The 24,711-nt window shown below is 39.5% G+C and overlaps 2 long non-coding RNA genes across 2 annotated transcripts; one reads left to right on the forward strand and one right to left on the reverse strand.

The window, feature by feature from the left end:
• The first annotated feature begins 6,167 nt into the window (after nucleotides 1–6,167).
• Nucleotides 6,168–6,440, forward strand: LOC309474041. Its single transcript, XR_014197200.1, has 2 exons — nucleotides 6,168–6,287; nucleotides 6,320–6,440. It is a non-coding gene; the product is annotated as an uncharacterized lncRNA (long non-coding RNA).
• Nucleotides 6,441–14,342: 7,902 nt separating this feature from the next.
• On the reverse strand, nucleotides 14,343–18,748 carry LOC309474468. The gene is made up of 3 exons (XR_014197299.1): nucleotides 15,755–18,748; nucleotides 15,132–15,233; nucleotides 14,343–14,507 (listed from the first exon to the last, which is right to left on the reverse strand). It is a non-coding gene; the product is annotated as an uncharacterized lncRNA (long non-coding RNA).
• Between the last annotated feature and the right edge of the window lie 5,963 nt (nucleotides 18,749–24,711).

Raw genomic sequence — 24,711 nt, forward strand, 5'->3', positions numbered from 1 at the left:
TGTCTTTGGGTGACTTTGGAACCTGAGAGCTGTGTGGTTACAGCAGAGAATTCTATTTCAGTAAAGTCACATGGTACAAACTATTTCTCAAAATACCTATAGAATGTATTACCATATTTGGGAGAAGGATGTAGGTATATACGTTTGCTGGACAATCTTTCTGCAGGGGTCTTTCTGCAGAGGGTCTCTCGGCTTTGTTTGTTAATAAAGTCTAATATTTCTGGTATCAAAGATCTCTGAAGTCATTTCCCTGAAAAGAAATAATTAACCACAACACAACCTGTCTTTTGAAAATCATATTTCATATGTTACAAAAACAGCCTTTTTCCACCTTAGAAACATTGCTAAGCTACGTAATATGCTATCAGTTTCTGATGCAGAAAAGTTAGTTCATGCATTCATGACCTCGAGACTGGATTACTGTAATGCTTTATTAGCTGGTTGTCCTGCATCCTCAATAAACAAGCTACAGTTAGTCCAAAATGCCGCCGCTAGAGTTCTTACGAGATCAAGAAAATATGATCATATAACACCGATTTAATTATCATCACTGCATTGGTTACCTATAAAGTTCCGTATTAATTACAAGGTATTGCTACTGACTTATAAAGCCCTAAACGGCTTAGCTCCAGTCTATTTAACGGATCTTCTATCGCCCTATAATCCATCGCGCTCTTTAAGATCACTAAATTCAAGGCTTTTGGTCATACCTAGGATATCCAGAACCACCAAAGGAGGGAGAGCATTTTCACATTTGGCTCCAAAACTCTGGAATAGTCTTCCTGATACTGTTCGTTGCTCAGACTCGCTCTCCCAGTTTAAAACTAGATTAAAGTCGCATCTCTTCAGCCAGGCATTCATATAATCCACAGTTCAAACTACAATCCGGCCTCTAGCTCATAAATGCCAGAGGAGAACTGGCCCCCGACTGAGCCTGGGTTCTCCCAAGGTTTTTTTTCTCCATTAGGTCACCTGATGGAGTTTTAGGACACCATTAGGTCACTTGATGGAGTTTTTCGGTTCCTTGCCACTGTTGTCTTTGGCTTGCTCAGTTGGGGATATTTTGGGGATATTTAATTTAATTTTATCAATCAATAAATTCCTCTTGAAACAAACTTTGTTGTATTATTTTAATTTAATACTGTGAAGCTGCTTTGATACAATCTGTATTGTGAAAAGCGCTATACAAATAAACTTGACTTGACTTGACACCTGTGAACAATGAAACAATGAACCAATGACAACATGACACATCAGACAAGGGAACACATGGCAGGATCACATGACTTTCAATGGTCACATGACAAACAAGGAAACATGACATGACACAGAAGGCTTGTTCGACTTGAACAGGCGCTGCACAGACCGATCGGTGAATGACATCAAAGTACCGTGAGAGCGAATAGAAAGTAGACGGCTCCTTATGCTTCTGAATAGTGATGGCAAAATGAGGCTTCATGAACCACTGAGACCTCGCAGCCCATTGTTTCAGCCAAAGGTTCATTACTCGAAGCTTCATTCAGCATTGCTCACTAGTGACACCTAGCTACTGTGCAAAGAAATAGCAGACAAATTAATTCATTCTGAACCAGTGTGTTTTTTATTTAAAAAAAAGTATATTTTAAAAATATTTATTTATTTTGTACTCACTGTTGATGTCTGTAACCTTTCATTTGCAATAATAAAAAGACATGAGCAGACATTTGTCCATTACTGTGTATAATATAAAATATGTATCTTTCTCTGTCTGAATTTACTTGTGCAGAGTCACACACACAGTTAATTAATTATTCATAAATTGTTTGGATAGTGAGTGACAGTATGAACAACAACAGTGACACTGAGTGCAGTGCTTATGGTGGAGGGAGTGTAATAAAGTTAACTGCAACAGAATAGTCTGGAAGGAAGGATTACAATAGATTTTTATTGAGAAACAGAATTATTTCAAGTGTGTTGGGGTGTAGACGATTCCTCTTCTCGGACAAAATCTCTCCAGCCTTGGAAAAGATCCTTTTACAAGGAACAGATGATGCAGGGGAACATAAAAATGCCAGAGCCAGCTGGTACAAATGATGATACTGATGCTTATGTTGAACCCAGACAGGGGAGGATCTCCTCTTTCTTGCTGGCTCTATTACCAGGAAAAAGGAAGAGTCACAAAAAGCAAACAAATCCAAAAGGGGAAATCCAAAAGCAGTCCAATCCAGATCCAAAAATCCAGAGCAATCCAAATAATCTTATCTAATTAATATAACAAGACTATAATATAGCTAGGCCTACTATCAGGGCTGGACTGGCCATCGGGCATACCGGGCACTTGCCCGGTGGGCCGACGTGCTTTTTGGGCCGATACATCTCATACTCATACTTTTTTTTTTTTTTTTACGGCCCATAAAATCTGTACATCGGCGGCCCATTCGTTTTGTTTTGCTTAATTGGCGGCGCTTGGTTTGTGCCGGTGTAATGCAGTGGTCAAAAAAAGTCAGTGTTAAGGCCCGTACACACCGGGACGAATTTCACGCGCGATATTCGCCGACGTTTAACGCGTCGTGACTAAACAAAGGGCGCCAATGTGAGTGTGCACACCGACGCGAAAAACGCCACGCGTAAAAGCGTAATTTTTTTTTAAACGCCTCGGGTTCGTTTTTTTGGTTTGATGCGCCGCGTCAAAAACTATCCGACCAATGAGATTGGCGCTTTTGCTCACGTGTCTGGAGCTTCTGAAGTTACAGTAAAACACAACTTGGGGGCGCTCAAACACAAAACGGTCTTGCCGAGCACACATACGTACCGTAAAACTTCAAATAATAGCCCGGGCTTCTATTTACCCAAATCGCCGAACTGCACCGGCTTGTATTTGAGACAGGCGTCTATAAGAGACAGGCCTTTAATTTAGTGTTGAGATATTCAAGCATGACAGTAGGAGGTTAACACATTATATTATGTTTTATTTATAAGTAATTTGAATGTGTGTAACAAATAATTTAATGTAAGAAATGTCTTTGGCTATTAGCAGCATAAAAAAAAACACATAAAAAACGAAACGATGTGACAGCAATGGGCAGAACACAAGTTACCACTAAAATCCATCGAGCATATGAACTTGTTGCCGAAACACATCAACAAGAAAGAATGAAGGCTACCCTGTAAAACAACTGCAATCATGTGATAGAAAATTACTCTATTCATCACTATCATCATCCCCGCGATCCTCAATTACAAGTTCATTGGCGAATTCCTCCTCCACGTCGCTCTCCTCCACTTCTCCCTCTCCGGCCTCCGCTAACTCTGCCTGCCTTGCTTGCACTAACAGCTCCCGCCCAGATGCGCACGGCTCTCCCTCTTTGAAACAATGGATAAGGTGATCCTCGCTGAAGCTAGTCAGGCCACATACCTAAGGATAACATCCCGAAGTTAATGAAATATATTATCTCCTCTTTCTCCCTCACACACATACACACACGCGCGCGTGCGCGCGAATAGTGATGAGTCGTTCATGAACGGTTGCGTCTGTCACGTGAAATCTAATCAAAACATAGAACAGACGATCTGACTGGTTTTAGAATATCATGTATAACCCGATACTAAAAAACAGACCAGGCCTCTATTTGAGACCGGCCTTTATTTACCCAAACCTGTCGTCACACCAGGCGTTTAAAAGAGACAGGCGTCTATTTGGGACTCGGCTATTATTTGAAGTTTTACGGTAACAGCGAAGAAGATATACGCCAAGTAGCGTCTGCCCATAGACAGACACTGCCTGGAAGAAATGACGAGGAAGATGCAAGGCAAGATGAATGTAGAGCTGCTGGTCTCGTTGGTGTCGGAATGAAGAACTATATGACAAACGCGACAGCGACTACAAAAATCTTGTTAAAAGAGAACTGTTATGGAGTGTTATGCAGAGTATATACTGTTATGGAGTGGTATTGTATTTCTGTTTTACATTAAGCGCCATCTAATGTCAGGGAATGAATTTGCATGTTCACTCGGCTCATCGTCAGCGAAAATCGCTTGGGTGTGAACACAAAAAACGCGTTGAGAAACGCTGGCGAATAACGCGCGCCGATATTCGTCCCGGTGTGTACGGGCCTTTAGTTTATTTTTTTTGGACAGACAGACCAGCCCATGAAACACGTAGATCAGCGGCCCATTGGTTCTTTTCTTGATTGACACTGGACTGGCCCAATCACAAATTTAAACGAGTGAGCGAGCGTGCATCAGTGTCAGTGTGTATCTGTCAAAATAGTCTGCGAGATGGAGAAGAAACGCAAGGATTGTGCAGAGAAATAGCGTGAAAAAAAAGAACCAGGCCCTTAAAGCAGACACTGTAAAATGTGTCAAAATATATGTTTTCCGCCCTTCATCAGCTCCAGTGATGATGATGATAGTGAGGAGGATCAGGAGAGAGATGAGAAAGTGTAGAGCCTGCGGTAAGCAGAACTACTTTCAAAACACTTAAGCTATGTCATGATCGAGTGTAGGAACCCATAACCCAGTTACAGATTATTTCCACATTGCATAGTTGACGATTACATAGACAGTATTTAAAGACGATTACCGCAATTCACTAGAAATTTAATGAGAGGCGTTTGTAAACCATGTTTTCCGCCAAAATAAAAGCTTGATGCAGTTTGCGTCAAAATAAAAGATCATGTGCTTATCTCTTTCAAGTATAGAAATTGGTACAAAACTAATTATGAAAGTTTCCTTTATTTTTTTGTGCATTTGTTTTACAAAATATGGCTATTATTGTCATTGGATTAATATTATAACTATTATTATGTAGTAGGTGTAATGTAAATAGACACTGTAACTAAAAGAGGTTTGAATTTTTCGTTTAATTTGCACAGTGAATATGGGTTGGAGCTTTTAATTTTGAACTCTCAAAGTGCACCAGATTGATGAATTTAACAAAATTTTCTCACGGGGGGGCATGCCCCCGGATCCCCCTAGAAGAAAAAAGGTCCACCCACCACAGTTTTACCAAAAATCCTGTGAGAAACACTGGTATTGCTATGCCATTGCAGCTTATAGCTTGTTTTAGGATTCATCACTGTGGAGTATAGTTCAACTGTATTAATTAATAAATGTCAAATTTTCACTCGTTCCTAGACTCACTCATTACATGGCATTAGTGGTTTTAAGGAATAGGAGTTGGTATGCATATAATTAAGGGCATGCAAAGATGGGTGGTGTTTATGATCATATAGTGGGCCAGTCTGGGCCAAAATGCCCGGGCCGATTTTTTTCCCAGTCCAGCCCTGCCTACTATAATTAATAATAACAATATACTATAACTGTTCTAACCTGATAAAAATAATAATATACAGCCCTAACACATATATGACACAATAAGGACAATGACAATGATAGTTATCTAACTCTCTGACTCTCTGACACTACAACAACTTCTTCTACTACTCCTGCAACACCCACAAGGAGGCGCGAGTTTCGAGCCCCCTTTTTCCAGAAGCGACACTCAGAACGAACCGATGACGTATCCACACAAACCGAGGCCTCGTTTGTCATTAGTCACGTTATTTTCACGTTAACAACACAAGCCTCGAATCGCGGCTTCATCTGGCACGCCCATTTTTTCTCGACACAAGCTCCGACGCCTCGGTTCAAATGTCACACCACTACTTCTGAATTGCTCTCGCGCTACTTTGATGTCATAAACCGATCGGTCTGTGCAGCGACGGTTCAAGTCGAACAAGCCTAGAAACATGACAAGAACAAACCCAAAATCGTGACAACACCTTACCCCCAGGCTAACTTAGGTCTAAGACAATATGTTTTACCTTGGCAACCAGCAGCAACAATCAGTTACATTAAAAACAGCCAAAAGAAAAGGGAAAATGGCTCATAATTTAAACATTTCTTCTTGTAACTACATTCTTCGCTAAATTTCCCAAGTAAAATGTCCTTGTACCTGTTATATTCCTCCAACAAACACATATTTTCCGCTGGGGTAAACTGCCCATACAGAAATGTAATATATGTCAATATATGTAAATTACATATATAATGTTAGTGCCCATTAGTTAGTTGCATATATGAGAATATATGCAAAATTCATATATGTAAAACACATAGACATATATGAAACATATATTTCAAAATATAGCAAAAATGGCTGTTTTCATGCAAGTGCCATATATTGTCCCGTATATGCACATAAATGTGAAATATATGTAAGACGCATATATGTATACATGCATATATGACGCATATATGTATACATGCATATATGTATACATGCATATATGTATACATGCATATATGTATACATGCATATATGTACTTATTTCTATAGTACATACTTTCACATATATTAGGGATACAAATCTTATATCTGAATGCCTTGAAATTAAATGCCTATAGTTGGAGATTTTGTCTATTGTGTGAATACCAAATATAGTATTTTAATACAATAATGCAGTGTTTTCTTTGTCATTTTTGACAAATACATCCACAAAGTACCATAACCATATGCCACAGCTTTAAAAATGCATCAGTATCACATGCGTACACTGTAAAACTTTTCACTGTAAATTTACAGTAAAATACTGGCAGCTGGGTTGCCATCCAACACTACTACAGTAAACAGCATTTACAGTACTCCACTGTAATTACCAATTATACCACATTTTACATTATTAAACTTGTCGACAGCAATAAATTGTATTTTTACAGGGAATACTGCTTTTATTATTACATAATTAAAATATTATACTTTAAGGTTTCATAAGAGTAGTCACACTAGGAAAAAGAAAACAACATTTTCTGGGTTTTAAAACATTTATTTAGTTAAAATGCCATCTGTGAACATGTTGGCTGAATTACTTTTTAAATATAAAATGCAATTTTAACACTTAACAACAAACAGGTAACAGTTAGCACTTAATTAAAGGAATAGTTCACCCAAAAATTTAAATTAGCACATGATTTACTCACCCTCAAGTCATCCTAGGTGTATATGACATTCTTCTTTCAGACGAATACAATCCGAGTTCTATAAAAAAATGTCCTGGCTCTTCCAAACTTTATAACGACAGTGAAATGCTGTTTCTTTTTTGAAGTCCATAAAAGTGCAAACGAAATCCCATTCAAAGTCTGCAAGGTTTTGCAGAAGTGAGGACACCTGTAGGCTTACAGTGGTGTTCTTGTTTTGCACAACTTGGCCAGTTTTCTTTGAAGTTACTTGTCCTTTCTTTGTTTTTGATCCACGTTCAGGATTGATGTCAAGAAAGCGTCTAAAAGGCAGAAAAAAACAGTTAAAATAACTACTGTGGGTTCCACTGTGGTTCGATGTAGTTGTCTATTCATAGTTCTATGAATTACATTTTTCAACTAAAAATTAAAATTGGTTAGAATGCTAAAATGCACTGGCATATAATTATGTTTGTTTTAAGCATAAACTCACTTAATTTTGACTTATTCTTTCAGAAAACAAGACCATTTTTACGTGTCTATTAAATGCTTCTTCATGTAAGAATTGTAGATATCTGGACTGGAAACAAAATAAAAACACTAATTAAGAAAAACATATTTTGCAGTGGGGTGAGTAAATGATGGCTTTTCATTTTAGGTTTCATCTACCCCTTTAATGTTTACCAGGAAATAAGTCGTGGACTTTCTGGCAAATGTAGATTGCTGGACATCAGCGATGCAAATTCCTAAAACAATTTTTAAAAAGGACAGCACAACCTTGATCAATAGAACCAAAACATAAAACATATTACAAATTAATGAGATTTGCTTAATAATCTCTATTTATCTGCTTGAAGGATAACACCGTCTAACTTCTTTGAATTAGGGAGTAGTTGTAGGACCATGGGATGGCAATCAGGAATAGGCCCACTACATTTGAAAACAGCATTAGGAACATGGATTTTCATGTGCTAGCAAAATTCTGACAACGATTCAAAAGCACGATCACAGACCTGACAGAATTTGACAGCATTTTTTTTTTACCACATAGACTATAACTGTAACACTACTTAAAAGCACTTACATTAACAATGGCCATCAGATTACAAAGCCTAAAACGAAAAAAATATATATCAAATGCACGTCGTGCAAATAGCATGGTAATTAAAGGTTGCCTATTATATGAAATGTCGAAGTTAACGTTACTTGGTAAACAGGTGGAACAGAGTCAGTGAATTGCTTGCGCGGCCACGGTAGTAAACCGCGTTCGCAAAATCAAACCAAATAACGTTACGTGAAAACAATGTAGAAATGCGAAAAAATAAATAAATAAATAAACTTATATATTGGCTTACCGTATCACTCAGTTGAACAATTCTCCATCTTCTCAAACTCTAAATCCCACTTATCGTCACGCGCAGATTAGATTATTCAATGACAAATTCTTCCATCCGTCCTCAGGTAGCTGCTACCTTTAACGTCGTCCATTTTCTGCTGCGTCACAGGCAACTAATAAGGTGTGTTCGACATCGGCTGCGGCTGGATGTAACCGATCGGCGAGAGTAGCCGCGTGCAGGCGGGGAGGAGCTGCAAACGGAGACGTGAAGTCGGACACTTCACTCTTCAAGACATTCAACTCTCTCCTCTGTCCACCTCCACCACCACCCACCTCCTCCTCCTTAACCCTCTGGGGACCAAGCTGTTTTTGTGGCCCTTGAGATGTTCTGACATGCTCTGACATTTGTGCTTTTTTCAGTTATTTATAAACATGTTAATGGCAAAGGTGTAAATTCACTCTATATAGCACAAACAGGCCTACCATAATATGCGAGCAACATGTATGTAGATGTTTGTATTTTTAAGAGAATAATGTTTATGCGTGGTTATTTAAAAAAATAAAAATGAAAGTTGCTGAAATAAGACCACAAAACTCATACAAAATATGTGCCCACAAGACTTTTGACTAATGGATGTTGTCCCTTTCAGTTCTAGCTTCAAAATTATGTGAAAATAGTCTTGCTTTATCGTTCACAAAAAAAAATACATTGATTTAAATGGTGTAAAACAGGTTTTGCTTGGAAAGCCAATATGCGAGGGGGAGGAGTAGTTTACACCTTAGTCCCACCCACTCTGCATAATGACTCTGCATAATTAGCGATTCATTCAGGTGTGACACTGACTGAGCCACAATGCAAAGACAAAATATATATTTTGAAGAAGACTTATATTGACCATTTAAGATTTTGCTTACATCTATCTTGTAAATATGTTTTGCTATTTTATTAAAAAGGTTACAATTACAACAATAATTACAATTTCAGCAATATTTCTGCAAAAAAGTACTCTTTCTTTGTAAAAAAAAAAAAAAAAGATTATAGGCCTACATTTTATCATATGTATTCATTAGTTTGAATATAGCCAACATTGGAACATCTTAGTCTATGACTTTATTTTTGACAAAATAGTATTTTATATATATTCAGAAAAGCTTATTTGATGTGACAGTATATTCTACAGTAAAAACTGTACCCAAATCTAGTCAACAAAATGTTGTCTTTCATACTTCGCCTGACTGTAACGCAGTAACTGTAACTGTAAAAGCAGTTTATTCTTTCACACACAGACGCGCGATTCATATTTAGGCTAAACACTCTTTACAAATAGACGCGCGATTCATATTATAGAAACGCGATTCATCTTTTTGTTTACATAAGCCTACAACGTTATTCCATAACGTTATTCCACATTAACACTTGAGAAAGGATAACTTAGCCTACCTCACTCCTCAGCGGGATCTGCTCCTCATATCAGCACGGAAAATTTTCTCCATAAGGTAGGCTATATTATGCCTCTTTGTTTACAGCTGATGTGGGGGCGTTTCACAGACTGAAATGGTTCTCAGAATTTGCGTTTGAATAGCACGCGCTCTCCGGGGAGTGGTCACATTACTTTTGAATGGCTCGTAATGAGCTCGACTGGAGTCGCTCTCTTTTTATACAGATTACAGAAGCTGATAATATTTGTTTTTTATATAAATTACTTCATTTAAAAGCTGCGATCTCAAGCTTTATGCCCGTGGGTCTGTTTGCCTGTTTGACTGAATTTTCGCGGAGTTATAGATAATTTTCGAACGCGTTTCAAATGGGAGTTTACTGACAGAGAGAAGGCAGAAATAGCATCATGTTAGTTTTTCTTTATTTGTCAAAAAGCAAAACACTTTATTTGTATTGTGAGTATACAGAAAAAAAATAGAAACTGAACAGGATCGATTGATGTATTACACGAAAATGAAAGATCAAAATTAACAGAGCATTTTGTGTTTATTTTTCATTGCTAAAAAAAAAAACGAGCAAAACGCGCGGGCGCGTTTTTGGTCCCCAGAGGGTTAACTGCTGACGATTTTGCAAACTTCTTCACCAACAAAACAACAACTATCAGCAGTCAGTTCTCAGCTCCACACACACAGGAACCCAGACTGACCACTTCCACAGCCAATGTCCCTCTGTCCTCCTTTTCTCTGCTATCCGAGGAAGAAGTATCTACACTTCTCCTCTCCAGTCATCCTACCACCTGCCCTCTAGACCCCATCCCCTCACACCTTCTACAAGCCATCTCTCCCACACTTCTACCAGCACTCACACACATCATCAACTCATCCCTACATACTGGCACTTTCCCTACAGCATTCAAACAGGCTCGGGTTACTCCACTGCTTAAAAAACCAACACTAAACACATCATCTGTAGAGAATTACAGACCTATCTCTCTCCTACCATTCATTGCGAAAACACTCGAAAGAGCTGTGTTCAACCAAGTAACATCCTTCTTGTCTCAAAACAACCAGCTGGATGTCAACCAATCTGGCTTCAAGAAAGGCCATTCAACTGAGACTGCATTACTGTCGGTCACTGAAGCCCTACGGATCGCAAAAGCTGCTTCCAAATCTTCAGTCCTCATTCTCCTGGATCTGTCTGCTGCCTTCGACACTGTGAATCATCAGATCCTTATGTCCAGCCTCTCATCACTGGGCATCACAGGAACTTCCCTCCGCTGGTTCGAGGGCTATCTCACAGGTAGGTCCTTCAGGGTCGCATGGAGAGGCGAGGTATCCAAAGCACATCAAATGACCACAGGGGTTCCCCAGGGTTCAGTTCTTGGTCCCCTCCTCTTCTCCATCTACACCACATCACTGGGACACATCATACAGGCACATGGTTTCTCATACCACTGCTATGCTGATGACACACAGCTCTTCCTCTCATTTCAACCAGATGATCCCACAGTAGCTGCACGGATCTCAAGCTGTCTGGCGGACATCTCGACATGGATGAAGGAACATCACCTGCAGCTCAACCTGGCAAAGACTGAGCTTCTCGTCCTCCCTGCCAATCCGTCTCTACAGCACGACTTCACTATCCAGCTAGAATCATCATCAATCACCCCATCAAGGTCGGTCAGAAATCTTGGAGTAACGTTTGATGACCAGCTGACCTTCACAGATCACATTTCAAAGACAGCTCGATCATGCAGGTTTGCACTGCACAACATCAGGAAGATCAGGCCTTTCCTAACTGAGCATGCAACACAACTTCTCGTCCAGGCCCTGGTCATTTCTAGGCTTGACTACTGCAATGCTCTTCTGGCCGGACTTCCATCATGTGCAACCAAACCTCTACAAATGATTCAGAATGCTGCAGCTCGTCTTATCTTCAACGAGCCCAAGAGGGCCCACGTCACTCCTCTGTTCATCTCTCTGCACTGGCTACCTCTCGCTGCTCGCATCAAGTTCAAGGCATTGACGCTTGCTTACAGATCTATCACAGGCTCAGCTCCTTCCTACTTTCACTCAATCCTACGGGTCTACATCCCTACCAGAAGCCTACGATCGGTCAAAGAGCGACGTCTCGTGGTTCCATCACAGAAAGCCACAAAATCACTTTCCAGAACATTCTCATTCACAGTTCCATGCTGGTGGAACGCTCTCCGCACCCTCATCCGGAATGCAGAATCCCTGACAACATTCAAAAAACAGCTGAAAACCCATCTCTTCCGTGAGCACTTAACCTTATATAAAAAAAAATAAATAAAAAAAAAATCCTTCCCCTTCCCTTTAAAACCTCACTTGTCGGGTTTATGCTACTCTGAATAATGCCTGAACTTTGTTTTTTGAGCACACAAAGCGTCTGCTAAATGACTAAATGTAAATATCTTTGTGATTATTGGTCACTTTTATTGTAACTAGGCAATGAATATGTCCTTTTGCAAAACACCTGATGAGCACTGACCCTTTTTTTATAAAGGCATTAGGCAGAAATCAAGTACAGTTTATGAAGCTGAAAAGAGAAAACAAAATGCTTTAACAATATGGAAAAAGATAAATCACTATTTTCAATATTGGTTCTGCATATATCAAAGAGATCCTGAGGAGGAGTGGGACTCCACATGAAGACTTTCAGAAACTGAGACAGAACAAAGGGTGCACCTCGCTGGACACATCCTACAAATGCCCAAACAACACCACCCAAACACAGTGATGAAGTGGACACCACCAGGAGGATGCAGGAGACAGGGAAGACCAAGGAAGACACTGTAGCGTAAATGCCTCTGGGTTAATGCGAATTAGCTCAAGAATATAGGGAATTTTGGCAATATTAATATTTATGACTCATGGTCATAATTCATAAATCGCATATGCATTTACTTTATCAATCATAGGAAATGCCTCGTTCTGTAACTGGTTTCGTCATCCGTTATTCGTCCCGCGAATAAGTGTAAGACTATCACAGTTAAGAAGAAGTATTCCTGTTTACAAAACTCCAAGAAAGTTTATCTTCTGGCCACGAAGACAAAACTTCTTTGGGTTTATAAATTAAAACTACTCAAAGTAGTTTTATAATATAGAGCCTGTAGCTTTATAGATCTTTTGTTTCATTGACTTTATAAAAAGTGGGTTTTCAAACACAGAGACAGTTAAAAGTATAAATGGGTTTATTAATAAAATGGCACACGCTAGAGATTATAAGCTACAAATATAAACGTACGTAAAATGCAAACAATAAAACAAACAAACATTTAAACAAACAATGACGTGATCGGAATGAATGACATGAATGAAAGAAAGAAAGAAAGAAAGAAAGAAAGAAAGAAAGAAATAAAGAGTTAAGAGATAGAGGGTAACTTAATTCACAGACCTACAAGCTAAACACCAGGAATCAGCTGTTAGAGAGAAAGATACTTGCGAGATGTGGTACTCTTTCAGTGTGATGCTGAAAAGGGGACGCGCGCGTGCGTGCGTCTTCTGGGTCGTTTCGCAAAACGATGTAAAGGCTCACTTGAATTTAACGTTACCGAGAAAGTTCAGATTCGTCTCCCGGGATGGGAGAGGCTGGAAATCTTAGTTGCAAAGACCGGCTGTTACGACTCGAACATGGGTTCGTTCGATGGAGAAGGCCAGGGCCTCCTTCAGATGTTCCTTGGAGAAGCGCTGCGCCGGGGAGAAGAAGGTCCGAAGAGAGGAAGTTGAGTTGGAAGCGATAAGAGAGCGAGTTAACTGAAGGTCTGGACTTTTATCAGTGTCTACTGTGCCGTCCCCTCCTTCGTGTAGGACGAATCAGCTGTCGAGATTTTTCGAGCGGGAAGATTCCTTTGTCCGGTTAGACACGCCCACTCGAATGAGTCATGATTGACTTTAACTTGAGAGGATTTTCTCCAGACATATGAACTTATAAAACAATACGCATCACTGAATTCTGCTATCGGAATTCAACTCCGCCAGCTGGAGAGGATTACAGAGATATCAATTATGACGGGTAAAGATTGGGGAAACATAACGTTACACTTATATGCATAATTACACACAAATAAAGTTTGATTAAACACACAATAAAGTTGTCAGTGTTTCCGTTATGGCAAGTGACGACACTTTGAGAAACATAGGAATACATATCAACATTCAGTGGCTTGTTATGTGGGGGAATATCTGTTTCAAAGTCCAGAGTGTGTGTGTGTGTAATGCTGGAATGCCTGCTTTCCTGGGTCGTAAAGTTTTATGGTCTGAGGTAGGGTTACAACAAGACACGACTGAGGAATTCCCTTCAATGAACATTTAGAATTCAAAACTATACTCTAGCAAACCAAACCTCTATCACACGTGCATATAGGAAGGTACACATATTATAAAATAAAATAACAGATATTTCTCTTATTCTCAGTTATACACAAAAGGGTGTTTGTGTGTGTGTGCGGAATGTCATGAGGCTGTAAAGTTGGGGGATACGAGTCACATGGGTGCTGGTAAATTGGTCCTCGTGGGGCAATTATTAACCAGCAAGGACAAAGACGATGTGTTTTGCCATCACATGATCCACTTAATGCGAAAAGCAGATGCCATTGTTGTTACAACACGGATACAGATGTTTCACGAAGATCTGAAGAATGTCAGTGTCCCATGGGAAGATGTGAAGAACTTGGCCATGGATCGAATACGTTGGAGGACACTTGTTGCCCAATGTGCCCAGCACAGCAGTTGATGATGACGTTGTGAGTTTATCCATAAGCGTGGGATATGTTTTCTGCAAAGAGTGTTGCATAATTAAATGTAAAAAGCACTTTTATGTTATAAGTTCTTATGTTATAAGTTCACTGATATGTGGGCATTTCTATGAATAAAAGTATGTCTTTAATAGCAAGCAATAATCATATGAAAATGATTTACATGCAAACGGGACAGTTATCAGCAGTGTTACTGATCTGATTATGACAAAATAATCGAGTATCTGCTGTCATGTGACAAGTCAGATAAGCTTTTCCACTCTTGCAGAGACATCATGTATCACTAGAACAAATACAGACGGGACCAATTTGCAATTAATATAAACTTTCTGACAGTGTGTGTGACATCCGACAACTTTCCAAGAAGTGGCGCAACTGATTTACAAATATCGAGATAAATATGTACAGGAATTGAGGCAGTAGCCAATGACAGCACTATGAGTAAAAGCTGCAGGATTGTGTACAAGTATACAAATATGTACGAGTATCATACGAATTTGACAACTTGTTAAATCTTGTGAATTATTAAGACTTTCAGACTATGTTTGTACTGATTGGGCTATGGGTTTTGTGAGAAAAGTTTTAAGAAACAACAAATGATTGATAAAATGTTTGATTTAGGGTTAAAACCAACACATACATACCATTGTGAATATTTGCCTTTGCAGCTGTCCGTCTCCTCCGTTTACTTCTCCTCAAACAATAATGGGCTGACTGAGTCTGAAAGGCCCTTTTGGTCTTTTCAGCTGAAAAAAGAGAAAAGAAAATATCATTATGTATAATATATAGGATTATTTAAAGGAATAAGTACTGATTTACCTTACAAATATTGGATGTTACATTATAAAGCATTAAAAGCATGGCAAGTGTTGTGGTTAATATGCATTTACAACAAATATCACTTTAAAACTATCAATACTGAGGTAAAAGCATGGCAAGTTTTGTGATTACTGTCTTTTTACTACACTTATCACAGTAAAACCAATGTTACTGTGGTAAAAGCATGGTAAGTGTTGTTTTTACTGTGCTTCTACTACAAATACAACTTTGGAACTAATTGTACTATTTTTAATCTGATATGAATATCTAGGCCTATAGCACGTCACGTGACAGGCAGTGTTTAATCACCCAATTTTGAATTAGAAAGCAATGAAACGCAAAGTCTCCGTGGAGATGGCAGATATAATGGCAGATTAATATCGACAAACAGAAAAAAACATTATATCACACATTATTAGGACAGCGTTTTTAGGTATTTACTACTTACCAACATCTGACACACGTGAACTGATGCCAAATATCGTGATGTGTTCGGAACGAGACTTCTTCAGCGCAATTTCCTTCTGATAAAATATAATTAAAAAAATATCAATAAACAGCAAAGCAATCCAGCTTCCCTGGCAATAAGACAGAAATAATAACATTAAAAAAATACATAAACCATAAGATAAGATCTCGTGAATAAATGTTGATTAAACAGCTTCTCTGCTGCAGCCGACAGGCAGAAAGAATCGTGCTGTGATCACGAAAGACGCTTCCCATTGAAAATACATTAGTTTAAAAAACGTGCTGGTATTACGAAAATAACTAAATAAACGTGTCCGTGGCACGAATCAATAGATTAAATTACGTGACCATATCACGAACTGACGTGCGTTGGAGTTATCCGTGGTCTCACCACAGACTCACTCCGTGCTCCTATCACAGATTTTAGATCTGACTATAGCCAAGCAAGCAATAGGTGTAAAACGCCATCAAACTGAATTTTATGATGAGAGGACAAGACAAAATGTCAACTTAATTACATGCCATTGCAACACAGTCGACATAAAGCTTTTAAGTTCCTAAACAAGCCAGCAACATTACAACGTCCATGAGTGAGGTCAGGTTGTTGAGGTCCGTGGTGCCATCACGAGACTTTGGTTAAGGCTAACAGAATCAAACTGAATTTTTATGATGGCAGGACAATGCAATAGCTACAATAACAGAGAGGTTAACGTCTTTATGGTATTTGGTGTTGGAAAATAAATACTTAAAATGTTGTGTTTCCAAACGAGAATAAAGCACGTCCATTGAGTGAGATCCGTTCTCTGTCAGTGCTCTAAACAAGATAACTTTCAAGTTCAGGTATCCACTTCCCCTCGTCCCAGCGGAATTTCAACAACTCCATGGAGCAGCCGTTTTCATTAAGTTGAACCTCTGCAGCGTGTATAACCTCATCCGGATATGTGAGGGGGACAAGTGGAAGACCACCTTTGTTACTCCTACTGGGCACTATGAACATGTGAACATGGCGTCCAAATGGACGAGGGGAAGGTTGATGTGGTACGTAACTGGTCCACACCTTCAAGTGTCAAAGAACTCCAACGCTTCCGAGGTTTTGCAAACTACAGCTCCATCACCAGTCCATTAACCAACCTCCTCAAGAACAAGCCCAAGTCTCTGTCTTGGACACCTGCCACTACCCAGGCTTTCCAGAGCCTCAAAGAAGCCTTTACGAGCGCACTTGATCCATCGAGACCCCAACAAGCCCTTCATTGTCGAAGTTGATGCGTCCGGTAGGAGTGGTGCTGTCTCAGCAGCAGGGGACTCCTGCTCGAATTCATGTGCCTTCTTTTCCAAGAAACTATCCCCGGCGGAGGTGAACTACGACATCAGAAACAGAGAACTGCTTGCCATCAAGCTAGCTCTGGAGGAATAGAGGCATTGGTTGGAGCATGCTAAAGAACCATTTATCGTCCTCACTAATCACAAGCACGTTCAATATCTCCAAGAGGCAAAGAGACTCAACCCCAGACAGGTAAGCATTATTCTTCACTCGCTTCAACTTTTCTATTTCCTATTGTCCAGGAACTAAGAATGCTAAAGCTGATGCCTTGTCACGTCTCCATGCTCCTGAGAAGTCGGATGAACCAGAACCCGTCTTGCCTCGTCAACTCATCATGTGTCCAATCCAGTGGAATCTGAACCAGCAACTTACCACCTCCAATGCCTCTGAACCCATTCCGCCAGAGTTTCTTCCAGGTCGCATCTATGATCCCAGGACACAATGCACCAACATCATCCACTTTGTACACTCTTCAGTGGGCACTGGCCACCCAGGGGCCAACCGTGCCCTCTCACTGCTACAGGAACGCTTCTGGTGGCCTGCATGGCAAGGGACGTGAGAAGGTTTGTTCAGGGATGTTCGGACTGTGCCATCCCCAAAAGCCCACACCATCTACCATCTTGCCACACCTAGGAGTGGATTTTGCCACTGACCTGCCTGCCTCTGATGGTAACACATTGTTGATTGTTTCTCTAAGTCTTGTCGTCTAGTCTCACGGCCATGGTCATGGCTGAACTCCTATTCAACCATGTATTCTGGTACTATGGAATCTCCTAAGACATTGTATCAGAAGGACACAGTTCATCTCCCAGGTATGGAAGGCCTTTTTTAAACTCCTAGGTGTGACTATAAGTCTCTCGTCTGTTTACCATCCTCAGTCGGACAGGCAAACTGAGAGGAAGATCCAGGAGATTGGGCTCTTCCTGAGAACCTTCTGCCATGGCCACCAGAACTCTTGGAACCAATTCCTAGACTGGGCGAAGTATGCGCAGAACTCCCTCCGTCAGCCTGCCACTGGACTCATTCCCTTCCAGTGCATGCTCGGCTTACTGGGGGAACAGTCACGGATCAGCCAGGCTCAATCGTAAGCCAATCACAACATTCTCAATCACCGGAATACTAATCACCCGCACCTGCAGTTAATTCCCTCATCATCTCCACCTGCGTATAAGCAAACACCTCACACAGTCACTTTGTCTGGTTTTGTTTGAACAAAGGACTCACTTACCTATTATCCAGATATTCCCCGTTGCATTGTTACCTGTCTCCAGCGTTTCTCCATCATCTTCCTGTTCCTCGTTGTCTCTAGCTCTCCAGCTCTCCTGTTCCATGTTGTGTTCCATTGGATACTTACCTGTTCCTCATTGAGGTGTGTGCTCAGTCATCAATTCATCAATCCACTATCTCCACTCCTCCTGCAACACAGAGACTGTTAGTATCTTTCCCTTTTTACCTTCAAACTACAATCACAGTCTGCATATACTCACCTGCATCGCTATTTGCTCATCTGTGTTAAAAGAAGAAACTACTATTTACCTTATCCCTGTCTTGAGTCTCTGTTCCATAACAATGTTAATCATTACATTTTTAATGATTAATCAATTAAGCTTTTAATCATTGTAAACCATCTGTCTTTTGACATTTGTCGTTTGCAGATTTTAAAAAAAGTGCATGATCATATGAATTGAAAGTTTAATGATATTTGTCAGCATTTCAATTTACATTAAATAATGATGTTAATCATTATGTAATGTTTAATAAGTTCATTAGTAAACATACAGTTGTGGTCAGAATTATTGGCAAATTTATTGGTAAATATGATCAAAAATGGCTGTAAAAAAAAAATCGCCATTGTTTATCCTTTTGATCTTTAAAAAAAATAAAAAATCTAACCTTTCATTGAGGTAAAAGAATTGAAAGTGGGGGGGAAATCACATTATGAAATAAATGATTTTTCTCCAAAACACGTTGGCCATAATTATTGGCACCCCTAGAATTTTTTGTTTGTTGACTACGATACTCGCCCTGATTATCTCTTTGTTTGTACTGCTGTGGTTAATAAAGCACTGCACATGGATTCGAACAACCAACCGAGTCAGTCATCGTTACAGTTTCACAGGCATTTAAATATGAGGAAACACAAAGGCCAAATTCCCTTAATCATCCATCAAAATGAGTAAAACCAAAGAATCTAGTTCTGATGTGCATCAAAAGATTGTTGAGCATCACAAAATAGAAAGTGGCTGTAAGAAAATATCTAAATAATTGAAAATCCCCATTTTGACCATCAGGGCAATAATTAAGAAGTTCAACTAAAGATGTTACGAATCTGACAGGAAGAGGACTTGTGTCTATATTGTCTTAATGCATGGTGAGGAGGAAAGATTGAGTGGCCAAAGACTCTCCAAGGATCACAGATGGAGAATTGCTTAGATTAGTTAAGTCTTGGGGTCAGAAAGCATATAAAACAAACAACAACAAAAAAAAACCTACATCACTACATATTGTTTAGGAGGGTTTCAAGAAAAATCCTCCTCGCTCGTCCAAAAACAAACTCCAGGATATTCAGTTGTCAGACAAGACTGGGGCCCCTATCTTGCACCCAGCGCAAGTGACTTTGCACAGCGACGCATGTATCATTCCTATTTTGCACCCGCGCAAAGCGGACTTTTCCCTCCACAGAAGCACGTCGGTTAACTAAGAAATTCACTTGTGCTCCCGGGGGCGGTTCAGCGCAAAGAGGAGGCGTGTTCCGGCGCAAACGTTCCTTCATGCTATTTTGCAGGTTTAGAAAACAATTGCACCACTAACCAGGAAAAAAAATTTTAAAGTCAGTGGCGCGTTGCGCATGTTATTCACATGCTATTTTAAGGGCGCATGCTTGGCCATAATCAATGTAGCGTGTGCACAACGCGCATACACTTTGATTCTCTCATCAACACAGAAGCAGCAGTTTTCATTTTTGCAAATCATACATTATTACGATAGATAGATAGATAGATAGATAGATAGATAGATAGATAGATAGATAGATAGATAGACAATTTATTATAAAAGCATACATATAGCTTACACATTTACCCAAATGATCATACACCTGTTTAACCGAAGTTAATTTGGGTGGGTTTCTCCATTTCAATGTAACTTCTCTCTTTTACGGCCGTGACGAGAGTGTTGCTCTTCGTGGCTGTGAACCGCTCCTGGCGCGCGCCTGGCAAATCCGCCGTTACAATAGCAATCCGCTATCGAAAAAGCGCGTCTGCTCTTAAAGCGAATGTGAGATGACGCTCTGATTGGTTTATTTCACGTTACGCCCAAATCACACCTATGAATAATGAAGCTACTTCAGACCAACCCATTTTAGATTTGCACCTGGCGCAAGAGTCAGTTATCCCACCGGGAAAATAGCAACAGCGCAGAGACCCGCCCACAAAGTTACTTGCGCTTTGCGCTTGACACTTGCGTTTCAGATCGTTAAAATAGGGCCCTGGATCTTCAAAAGGGACTGGATTCTATGGTCAGATGAAACTTTAAAAAATAGCTTTTTGCCAGCAAAGGCAGCCTGTTTGCCCAGGTCCTGGACTTCTTGTTCAGATACATGGTATCATGGATTCTAGCAAATACCAACAGATAAAAAATCAAAACCTTACGGCCACTGCTAGAAATCTTATAATGGGCCGTGGTTGGATCTTCCATCGAACAACGATCCAAAAAAACCCCATCAAAATCAACACAAAAATGTGTTACGGAGCACAAAATGAAGCTTCTTCCATGACCGTCCCAGTTCCCTGACCTGATGAGTTTTGAACTGAAGAGAAGAAGCACCAACATGGAGCTGGGAATCTGAAGGATCTGGAGAGATTCTGTATGGAGGACTGGTTTCTAATCTCTTGTCAGTTGTTCTCCAAACTCATCAGGCATTATAGGAGAAAACTCAGAGCTGTTATTTTAGCAAAAGGAGATTGCAAAACGTATTTAATAAAAGGGCCAATATTTGAGGCCAACGTGTTTTGGAGAAAAACATTTATTTCATAATGTGATTTCATTTTCAACTCTTTTACTTCAATAAAAGGTTAGATTTTAACAAATTTTTTGAATGAAAGTTAAAAAGGATAAACAATGGAGATTCATTTTTTTCAGCCATTTTTGATAATATTATCAAGGGGTGCCATTAATTCTGACCACAACTGGATATTATCTCATATTTATATATAAATGAACTAATAATCTGTTAAGCATTGTATAATGTTTGTTAATGATTTATTAATGAAAGTTAATATAAAGTGTTACCTAAAAAGAAGCACCCATAACAAATATTATTTGTAGTTAATTATTAATAATAACAATAATTTTAGTAAAAATGTGCCATCATACATTTTAAGATATATTGCATAATAACCTTAAATACACAATGATTTTTCATTACAATAGTAATGTTTTTCTTTTTTTCTCTGTTCTGTATCTAGCTGGATGAGATGACAGTGGAGATGGCCAAGTGGAGAATGAAGAATTTGAGGAATCAGCCACATCAGAATCCTCTTCACATGGCCCATCACAACTATGGAGCACAACAATCTGGCACAAGCAGCCCCAAAAGCCAAAGCTGAGAGAGCAAGACAAGCTGGAGAAGGTGGACATCATTAGGCAGGTTGCTAGTTGTGCCTTTAGCAACAATGACGATTCTGATGATATTTTTGGAAAACAAGTAGCCCGTATTTAGTGGAAGAAAGATAGAAGGTTTGAAAGGTCATGGGTGAATAAATGATGACAGAATTTGCCATTTTGGGTGAACTACTGTTTCATGTTACATTAAGCTACATTAATGCACTGTGATGGAGCAGAGGTTTAAATAATTGTTTTTTGGTTCTCCATGTTCTGATGGCTTGTTCTAAAAACAAGTGTTGGCTAATATGTTTGCACATTGCGCACATTGCACCAAACATTTCAGTTTGGAAATTATTCTGATGTTCATAAAATGTGCAATAAAGATGGTTTCAAACAAATTTATTTCTGATTTCATTTTATCAACTAACTGCATTGAGACACAGTAGCAGTAAAATCATAGGAATATACAAACAATTGAGTTGTGACCATTTTATACATAGCGACTGTTAACTGTTATCCTCTATTCTAGATTTTTTTTTTAAGAAAAAAACTGACAAAATGAAAAACTGTATGCAATTCTATATTCAGTCATTTTTGCTGGTTGTGCTTTATGGATTGCACAATGCATAATGTGTAAATGGTTCACAACATGTGTTCCTGCCATGGAACTGACTCTGCAGGGGAGAAAAAATATGCCTTCAAAAGGTCCCTCTGATTTTTAGCAATTGTGGAGCTATTTCTTACTCGAGATGCAGGTAGAGACATGAGAGGTATATCATACCACCATCCACTAAGAATGATCTGGTGGTAATAAGTGCTTGAGGGATGTATGTATCTGGAGCTTAGGCTCACATGTAATTTTGAAGGGCTAAAGCAGCCATGGTAATCTTTGACACTTCCACTGGATCCAGGTGGATGGTAGAGAGGAATACTCATCATCGATTGGCCAGTAATAATTGATAGTTGGCAAAAATAATTTTCGGTAACACTTTCTATGAAGACCATGCTTATAACGAATTATATCTCTATTTATACTTATTTATAAGTAAGTATTACTATTTTATAAATATATTTATAAAGACTAATTAAGACCTATACTGCATTACAAGAACACTTAGTTACATTTATATAATTTTTTTAATTACTTATAAGTCATGCTTTTTCAATGTGCATGCTCATAATCCATTATACACTAATTTATAAGTATTAATTAGTCAGTCGTATGGTTCCATGAGTGTATTTATAAAGATGCAACCTGCATTGCTGTAATGTAGGTTGAGGTTGTTCCCCAGTTACAATGACTTTTTAGTAATTCATATTTATTTCTGTCAAATAAGTGAATATATTGTTTTTAATAGCCGCCATGTTGTGTTCTTATACAGCGAGGAAAATAAGTATTTGAACACCCTGCAATTTTTCAAGTTCTCCCACTTAGAAATCATGGAGGGGTCTGAAATTGTCATCGTAGGTGCATGTCCACTGTGAGAGACATAATCTAAAAAAAAAAAAATCCAGAAATCACAATGTATGATTTTTTAACTATTTATTTGTATGATAGAGCTGCAAATAAGTATTTGAACACCTGAGAAAATCAATGTTCATATTTGGTACAGTAGCCTTTGTTTGCAGTTACAGAGGTCAAACGTTTCCTGTAGTTTTTCACCAGGTTTGCACACACTGCAGGAGGGATTTTGGCCCACTCCTCCACACAGATCTTCTCTAGATCAGTCAGGTTTCTGGGCTGTCGCTGAGAAACACGGAGTTTGAGCTCCCTCCAAAGATTCTCTATTGGGTTTAGGTCTGGAGACTGGCTAGGCCACGCCAGAACCTTGATATGCTTCTTACAGAGCCACTCCTTGGTTATCCTGGCTGTGTGCTTCGGGTCATTGTCATGTTGGAAGACCCAGCCTCGACCCATCTTCAATGCTCTAACTGAGGGAAGGAGGTTGTTCCCCAAAATCTCGCAATACATGGCCCCGGTCATCCTCTCCTTAATACAGTGCAGTCGCCCTGTCCCATGTGCAGAAAAACACCCCCAAAGCATGATGCTACCACCCCCATGCTTCACAGTAGGGATGGTGTTCTTGGGATGGTACTCATCATTCTTCTTCCTCCAAACACGTTTAGTGGAATTATGACCAAAAAGTTCTATTTTGGTCTCATCTGACCACATGACTTTCTCCCATGACTCCTCTGGATCATCCAAATGGTCATTGGCAAACTTAAGACGGGCCTTGACATGTGCTGGTTTAAGCAGGGGAACCTTCCGTGCCATGCATGATTTCAAACCATGACGTCTTAGTGTATTACCAACAGTAACCTTGGAAACGGTGGTCCCAGCTCTTTTCAGGTAATTGACCAGCTCCTCCCGTGTAGTTCTGGGCTGATTTCTCACCTTTCTTAGGATCAATGAGACCCCACGAGGTGAGATCTTGCATGGAGCCCCAGTCCGAGGGAGACTGACAGTCATGTTTAGCTTCTTCCATTTTCTAATGATTGCTCCAACAGTGGACCTTTTTTCACCAAGCTGCTTGGCAATTTCCCCGTAGCCCTTTCCAGACAATTTCCGTAGCCCTTTCCACATGTTAATGGCAAAGGTGTAAATTCACTCTATATAGCACAAACAGGGCTACCATAATATGTGAAAAACATGCATTTATATGTTTGAATTTTTAAGAGAATAATGTTTATGCGTGGTTTTTTGAAAAAATTAAAATGAAAGTTGCTGAAATAAGACCACAAAACTAAATATGTGTCCACAAGACTTTTGACTAATGTATGTTGTCGCTTCGAGTTCTGGCTTCAAAATGATGTGAAAAACATCCTGCCTAATTGTTTTCATAAAACAATACATTGATTTTAACTTTGTAAAACAGTTTTTTTGTCAGAAGAGGTTTATGCATGGGAGGGGTAATGGCCCATCAATATTAATGAGATTCAGACCAGGGGTGTGACAGACACTCCCCCAATGTCTAATGGCCCATCAAGTGAGGCAGCCTGGACAAAGTAGA

Source organism: Leuciscus leuciscus (genome assembly GCF_965113295.1).
Source record: "Leuciscus leuciscus genome assembly, chromosome: 14".
Classification (NCBI taxonomy): Eukaryota; Metazoa; Chordata; class Actinopteri; order Cypriniformes; family Leuciscidae; genus Leuciscus; species Leuciscus leuciscus.